This window comes from Vanellus vanellus (genome assembly GCF_965231255.1).
Source record: "Vanellus vanellus genome assembly, chromosome: Z".
Taxonomy (NCBI): domain Eukaryota; kingdom Metazoa; phylum Chordata; class Aves; order Charadriiformes; family Charadriidae; genus Vanellus; species Vanellus vanellus.
The window spans coordinates 59,412,611-59,420,849 of record NC_138908.1 but is presented as its reverse complement, the minus strand read 5'-3'; positions in this window follow the sequence as shown (position 1 = coordinate 59,420,849).

The following is an 8,239-nucleotide window of genomic DNA, read 5'->3' as shown; positions in this document are numbered from 1 at the left end:
CTGATGTTTGTATGTATGTATACTCCTCAAAATCCAGGTGTGGTTCTTTGCTCTCAATATAAGGTCCAGTAACACAGGTTTGAGAACAGACTGATAAAGTATGTTGGGCATCATCTTGTTTGTGTGTTTGTTGGCTTGTCTGGCAGTAAATTTACTCAGTATTTATCCTTAGATCTTACACTTGTGTAGGTTAAGACATTCCTTTAATACCAATGATACTTGATGATATTCCACGCTAAATAGTTTGCTTTTACTTTAGTCATTCTTATTATAATAAGCGCGTAGAAGTCTTGTCTGACAAAATGATCAAATGACTTATATAATTGATTAATTCAGCTTGTCCTTGGAGATACAACCTTATTTATTCCAACAGAAATACCTGTAGCTACATGGTTGTCCAGATAAGTTCAAAAACAAATTATTAAAATCTTGATTTGTGAGGGAAATGCTTTTTTTTTTTTTTTGCTTTGGTTGTAGTTAAAATAGCTGATGTTGTCCTACACTATAAATCTTCTGCCAGCTCTCTGGAATGTCAGCAGTGGCACAAGCATGAAACTTTTGAGTTTACCAAGGTGACGGGCTTAAGTATCTTTAGTAAATAAAGGTAGCTAACAAGAATCAGTTGTGGAGTTTCTGTTTCCTTAACTGTGGAAGGCAGTAAATCTCATCCATTCATTATAGGGTATAATTATATATTCTGATGATTTGTAGAGTTTTAGAACCAATATGTGGTAAATGAATCTTTTTGCATTCTGGTTTCAACCACTCGGGTTGTATGTTGCATCCTGTTTTAAAGGAAAAACCTGATCAGTTTTTCAAAGCTATGTCTGTTAGAACCCTGACCGATGGTCTATGGTTTTGCTGTCTGGAGACTGCTCAACTTTACATAGTGCTGTTATTAAGGGATTGATTAAGAAAAAATGTAAGATTTTCACTGCAAGAAAGCTGTGGGGTAAAGGAAGAAAAAAATCAGAAAGGTGGTGGGAACTAGCAGCTTAGCATCACAGAAGCTATAAAAAGCTATAAGTTGTCTTTCAAAAATGAGACTATTAGTAATACTGAAATTTCATTTACATGTCAGTGAGACATCTGGTTTTGGGGAAGAAAAAGGTGATGAAACCAGTGTCCTGCTTCTTTAAGCTGTTCTGCTTTTCATCAGTTCACATGACACTGCTCTTTATTTTTCTTTTGAACAAAATTACCTAAAATAAATACTGTGGTTTCTGGGTTTCCTTTTGGTTTCTTTAAAGTTTGTATTCAAACATTATAATTTTGCTTTAAGTATTAACTGTCTTTGCATTTCTGCTGAATTGTGTAATAAAGCCTACTTTGTAAAGATAGATGCAAAACCTGCTTATTTTATTGTGGTGGCAGCTAAAATGAGCATAGCAAACTTAAATCTGGGTGGCACGGTTGGACTGTTTTATTCTAAGCTATTTGTAGACCAGACATACAACATCAGAAAGCAGTAAAGTGTTGACGGGTACCAGGAAGTTGTATTTAATTATTAGTTTAGGTGGCTGCAATTGAAATAAGCTAGTCCCTTCCCAAATATTGAAGATCTTGGGGAAGATTTCGGTGAACCGTTTGCTTTAGGCTGATTTGGATGGTGGATGACAGCGTTTAAGGCTGTTATTCTTTGAGGATAATTGGGGAAGATGAAAATACGGAAGAGGATGCAGTGAAGGGCATTGCAACTTACTGATTCCTGATACGGTAGCAAGGGGAGCATGATGTGATTGAAACAACAGGAAATCATTAGCATTTCAATATTAAGTGGAATATAACAGTCTTAAAGCATCATGGCTGTTGGAGAAGCAGGTTTCTTTAAGGTACTGCTAGTCTGTATGTTACAGTGCAGTTCAGCATCACAGAGAAATGAGTTGCTGCAAATTCATGCAGGGATGCCAGATTTTTTTAATTATAGTTAAGCCGCAAAACAATGCGGAAACAGAAATGAAGTTCAGTTTTGTGATCAGCTCAGTAGCTGCTGATCAGGCCCACGTGTATCTCAAAATGCAAGCTGGTAAACAGGGGCATAACTTCAGTATGATTTGCATACTCCCCTGGGTACATTTATTTCTTTCTTGCCTGTTAGCTGTGTTTAACTATTTCTATATTAAACTATCTCTGTTTTCTTATCTGTACTTCGATTGAGAGCTTCTCCTGACAAATGGACTTTATTTTTCTTTGAAGAATGCAGATTATTCACATGTCATGTAAGCAAAGGAAGATCTTTTTAAAACACCAGGTTTACTTCAGTCAGTGCACCTGCTTTTTAACATTGCTGCTTTCTGATTTATGTGTTCAATATATTCTTATGATATGAAACTTATTGAAACTGAGAACATTAGAATAAAGGTATGGCTTATAGCCAGGATTTAAATATCAACATACATCACTAGCAAGTTGCCTAATCATATGTAAGATGGTGACAGTAAGGAAAAACTTTACCAATAATGTCTTTACTTAAGTTCTGTTTTACTGTGAAGGTGAGCAAAGAAACCTTTCTCTTTGAGAAACTCTCTGTTGAGGATCTGGCCGGTAACATTTTTATTTATCCAGAAGAATTTGAACAGACAGATGGAAAAAGAAGATATGCTTTTACATAGCCTTTTTTTTTTTTTTTTTTTTGAGTCAAGTGTTTTATGAAAAAACAGAAGGCTCCAAAGTGATCTAAGTTCCCCTTTCTCCTGTTTCACCAACACAGAAATGAAACTTAAACCTAGGAGTGATTTTTCTTTTTTTTTTTTTTTTTAAGGAAGGTTCAGTATTTCATTGCCATTCTACTTAATATATCAGTAGGAGTAATGGAAAATTACACTTATTTTTCTGAGATCTAGCCTACTAAATTTCATATAATATTTTTTGTTTAAAGCAGTCTTGAATAAATCACTTAGATTTTATTGAATACAATAGAGATCTATGCCAGCGAGAGCACTGAACTTGATGGCATGTCAGCTTCCTTTAAGGAGAGGGTGTCTAGTTGCACATTACACTCTTCTAGCCAGTGATGCTGTAGGAAGGTGGAATATGAGCAAACTTTAACAGGCGTTGTGTGTTGCTGGCAGGTACTGAGATCATCACGGTTTTCCTGTCAGTGTGACCCTCCACACGTTCTTATGAGGTAATCAGATACCAGTTATTCTTTACTGCAGTTACATGCTGCTGGTGTATTTTGCTAAGGGTGCAAACTTACCATTATAAAAGATACTGAGAAAACTCCCGTCGGCTTAGCTCAGTTGCTGGTTGAGCACCAAAGGTAGATCCTCTACAAATAAGCAGGTGACACTTAAAGCCTCAACAGGGCTTTGTCATCCATGACTATCCTGGGCCAAAAAGTTGTGTTTAACGATGGACATGATGCTGTAATACTCTATCATGCAATAGCGTCCTAATAATAGTGGGATACCACTGCTGGTGGAGAAGTGACTGCTAATTTACTCTTTTAAGAAAAAAAATGTTTGGAAATGTATGTCTTAATAGAAAAAAACATCTCCTGCTAGGCGGCATAGAGACATGCCAATTATTATGTCTTCCAGCATTTCCCCAACCCCAGCTTGCAAACTCCTTCAAAACAATACCCAGCAGTAGCTGTCTTCCCAGAAGCATGTGCCCAAGCTGTGTTGTCCTTACCACCACTCAGCCGCTCTTTGTGGCTGGGCCTGCAGCTCCTCAGCCTGCCCAAGTACAGCAACCAACTTGCCCCAGACCCACCACCTCCAGGTCAGATTGCAGGAGGAAGACCAAAGCGTGGTGAGAGCATTTGAAGCCCAAGTGGAATAAGAGGAAAGTGAAGCTTTATGACTGATTCTAGGACTGAAGTGATGCAGCAATGATTAGGACCACCACTTGGGATGCATGTGTGTGCCAGAGGAGGATGGGGATGAGGAAATAATCAAAAGGTGTGGAGCACCTCTCCTATGAGAGAGCTGTCATTGTTCAGCCTGGAGAAGGCTCCAGGGAGACCTCATAGTGACCTTCCAGTATCTGAAGAAATCTACAAGAAAGCTGGAGAGGGACTTTTTGCAAGGGCACATATTGACAGAACAAGGGGGAATGGCTTTGAACTGAAAGAGGATAAATTTGATTAGATATCAGGAAGAAATTTTTCACTATGAAGGTGGTGAGGCACTGGAACAGGTTGCCCAGAGAAGCTGTAGATGCCCCATCCCTGGAGGTGTTCAGGGCCAGGCTGGATGGGACTTTGAGCAACCTGATCTAGTGGGAGGTGTCCCGGCCCATGGCAGGGGGGTTGGAATTAGGTGATCTTTAAGGTCCCTTCCAACCTAAACCATTCTAAATGGGGAATGTAAGCATGCTTTCTACTGTATCATGTGTGAGACCCACCAACAGCTGCTGCCATCCAAGCAACCTAGGGTTGGAAAAGCATGATCTGTTCTGAGTTGCATACTTTTCTTCACCTCTGATTCTGTGCTGCTTTCACTGGCACCTGGATTGATATCATGTTTTTAATCTCCTGACTGGAAAGATCTTGTTCTACTTCTTGTTCTAAAGGCGTGATTAGATTGCATGACCTTGTATATAGTAGGTCTGTTTGTTGCAGCAATTCAAACCATAATGTTTAACAATAAGCAGGAGGAGCACTGTTGACAATATTTAATTGGATAAGATAGTTTAAAAAAATCAGTTTACCAGCATCTCATCTGGAAGTACTCCAATGAGTTAAAACATGTACACTTTCTTGATAACTTTTTTTAATCCTTTTTTGATCTTTTTTTTTCTCCCCCCCCACCCCAAAAAGGCAATGGGGTTGCTGACATAATAGATAAAAAGGCATATTTGATTAGTTCCAATGACCAGTCCAGCCCAAACCATGCCATTCTCATATGCAGAAGTAGGCTGCTGATAATTCAGTTCCTCTAAAAAGATGAAAACTTACAATGATCTAAGTGTTTGGTATGTACGTGCTGAATAAACTAGCAGTTTTGGAAACCTTACTTTTGTGTGTCTCCTCAGGCGTTTTTTTCTGCATGTGACAAAATGTTTTTGAGTAAGCCTTTTGTCCACACTTACCCAGAATGCATGCACTGCAAAATAAATTGTTGTATCGTTCATAAATGGGTATAATTGTGCAGGTTGAGATGTTAGCTGCATTGCTGCTAGCTTGATTTGTGTGGCCAAATTTGGCAATCAAGGCATGCCACATGAGCTGTTAAGATGAACCCTGGACTCTTTTTTTTATAGCATCAATAAAAAATGAGGTAGTGGCTTCTTCTTGAGTAGTTAGCAGTTCTGGAGATACAGCAGCATCTTCCTCTCGTAAACAAACAAAAAACAGCAACAGAAACCCAATTAACCACAGACTTCAGTAAAGAAAGAATGTCCAATTCCTTTCGTGGGTCTCGCTGTGAACAGAAAAACGGGGTGCGAAACCTATCTAATACCAAAACTGTTGTCTTACTGTCTCTACAACCTGACAACGCACAGAATGGTTAATGGAGCTACTTGCTTTTTTTTTTCCATTGCTTACTTTTCTCCTCCTTAGCTTGTGGGTTGCTAGGAACAGAGGCATAGGACTTCATGGAAGCTTTTGAAATTGAACAATGAAAAGGATAGTTATGGTTTTCAAAAGCAGTATTTCGAGAAACAGAAAAGGTCTGACTTCCTGCTGTGGATGAGCAGCTCTTCTAGTGATGGATTATCTATAATGCGTGGTTAAGCTACCAGAACGCAATTTCATGTGATAGCAAGGACTGTACTAGTGGAGAACTGCGTAACATTTTTTCCTCTGACTTCCCTTCTATTATACAGGAGATAGAATGAGGTGGAATGTAGAGAGCTCACCTCAACATGTGCAAAGGCTACTTAAGAAGTGTTTCTTGCCTGCCCTGCAGTGGTCTAGACAGCATGGAAAATTGACAAACTGGTGTTTGTTTCATGGCATCTTAAGGAGAACATGGTTTATATTAATCTCTAAGCTAAAATTCTGAAAAGCAAATAGGAGAAAAGAAGCTCCTCTGACCACCAATTTCCTGTAAGAGCAAAGAGAGTAAGAATACCAAAAAGGCCAAGATGCTAAAATAAATATTTCAGCTGGATTTTGGATGCATCGCTTTCAATGGTGCTGGGGCCCGTGACTCTAAGTACAGCAGGTAAGAAATGGATACCATTGGTCCAGGAAAAAATCAAACATTGGGTGTCTCAGATTAGGCTCTCAAAAATGGATGTGTCCATTTAAATTACATGTGTCTACTAAAATTTTAAAGAAGGTTACATTTTTCTTGTTTCTTTCCACTGTTGACACAATGTGATCACAGCCGCCTGTCAGAAGGCAGGTTGCACGCTTTGAGTTCATTGTAGAGCCGTAACACATCTCTTCTCTTAAAACCAGGGCCAGTTTGTGTGCTGAAGAGAGTTGTGAAAGCGGTTACCATCTTTCAACAGACACGTGCAAGTGCAGACAAGAAGAACAGTGGTGGGAAGCAGTGCCTTGCCACGGCCAGTATCTCTGACATGCTGAGTTTTCTTGTCACCAACAGACATGCCAGATCATAGCCACTTATTGGTGATTTGTAAGTACGTGATATTTAAGATCAAGTCACATGTAGGTAAGTGGGCTAGGTAAGCAAAGTAGGTAAGTAAAGAAAGGGAGGGAGTGGTGGGTAAGTTCTGTGCAATAAAGTGTCTAACTTACTCTTCCCAAAGCAAGTGTTTATTAGTTAATACCATTCTATTAATAGTAGATTTTAATATTTTCCTTCTGAGGTTTTCAGACTCATATCTGAGATCTTATTCTGCTGTAGGTCCTTATTGATTTTTTTCCCAAAAAAGATATCCATATTTGTTTCCGTTTTCAACTCTTTTTATTTACTTCTGTGTTTCGTTAAATCTTTCACCTCTTCAGCCTTTCTGCACTTCCCTAACGGCACATAACCAGTGGTCCTCAAAGACCATAGGGGTTAACATTCACATTTGAGACCATCCGTACTTAACAGTGCTCTAGAACATGATCAATCCTACAGAGTAAGAGGTAATTGTTAGTAGCACAATTTTAGGCCTTCACTGTTTGACAGTCTTCCACTCCTTGCCTCAAATCATGATGTTTTCCTCCAGATACCCTCCAGAATTGAGAGATTTTTGGCTGCCTTTCAGTGGGTGAATCCTGATGTTGTTGCCACCAAGGCATGGATTTAGTGAAAATAGGACAACCTAAAACTGAATTGCCTGTGCTACCCCAGAATTCACCTGTAGAAACCATGTTTGGCTTCCGTTTCCCCTTTCAAATGAAGTCTGAGTTCTGCTTATTTGCAGAAGCAGTGAAATCTGCACCAAGGCTGAGAGAAAAATACCAGTCAGGAACCATCACTTCATAACACAACCACAAGACACTTGCTAAAATGGCCTTTTTGAAAAGCTGAGCTGTAAGTGCAGGCAAAGAGAACAGCAGTGGGGCCCGCTCTGTACCAAGCTGAGCTGGTATCCAGAGTTGGGTTGTGTGGGTTTTCCTTACACATGCAAGTAGTTTAGGGGTAAGAGAAACATATACTGAGTGCACGTGTGTATTGTCAAAATATCATGCCAGGTAAAGAGCTGGCACCTATTTACGCATTACACCTTACGGTTGCTACCTGCCCGAACAGCCTCATCCCTGTGCCAGCGGGGCTGAAGGAAGGACCATTCCAGTGGCAGTTTCCTCTGCCTGGAGGGCGGTGGACACCGGTCTGCCCTGCCCGGAGCAGCCCTGCCAGCCCAGCCCAGCCCTGCCCTCCCCTCCCTGCCTGCCCTGCCCAATCCTGCCCGGCTCTGCCCGGCAGCCGCGCCTGCTCCGCCGGGGGAGGACGGGCTGGACCGGCGGCGGCGGCGGCGTCCCGGAGGCGGCGCGGGGCCGTTCTGGCGCCCAGCGGTGCCCAGCGGTGCCCGCTGCCTCCTCGCCCGCCCCCGTAGAGCACCCCTACCCGGGCAGGGGTGTCTGACACCCGCACTGCGATTTCCAAAAAAAAAGGGGTTGTGTGGGATGGGGGATGCGCAAGTTTTTCCGCAGCTGTGCGCCTTCAAGGGTACAAGGTGTCTTCCTTCTTAAACGCCTGCCTTTCCCGCTGCTTCCCTCCCGATCCCTCCAAAATATCCGCGGGCGGATCGGGGCGTCGCCGGTGTTAAACAGGCAGGTGAAATTCCTGCCCCTTCCCAGCTGCCCGGCTGCGCTGCCACCGGGGAGAGGCGCGGGCTGGCGGGCCCCGGCGGGGCAGGCGCCGTCGGGGGTGAGAAGCCAGCGGTG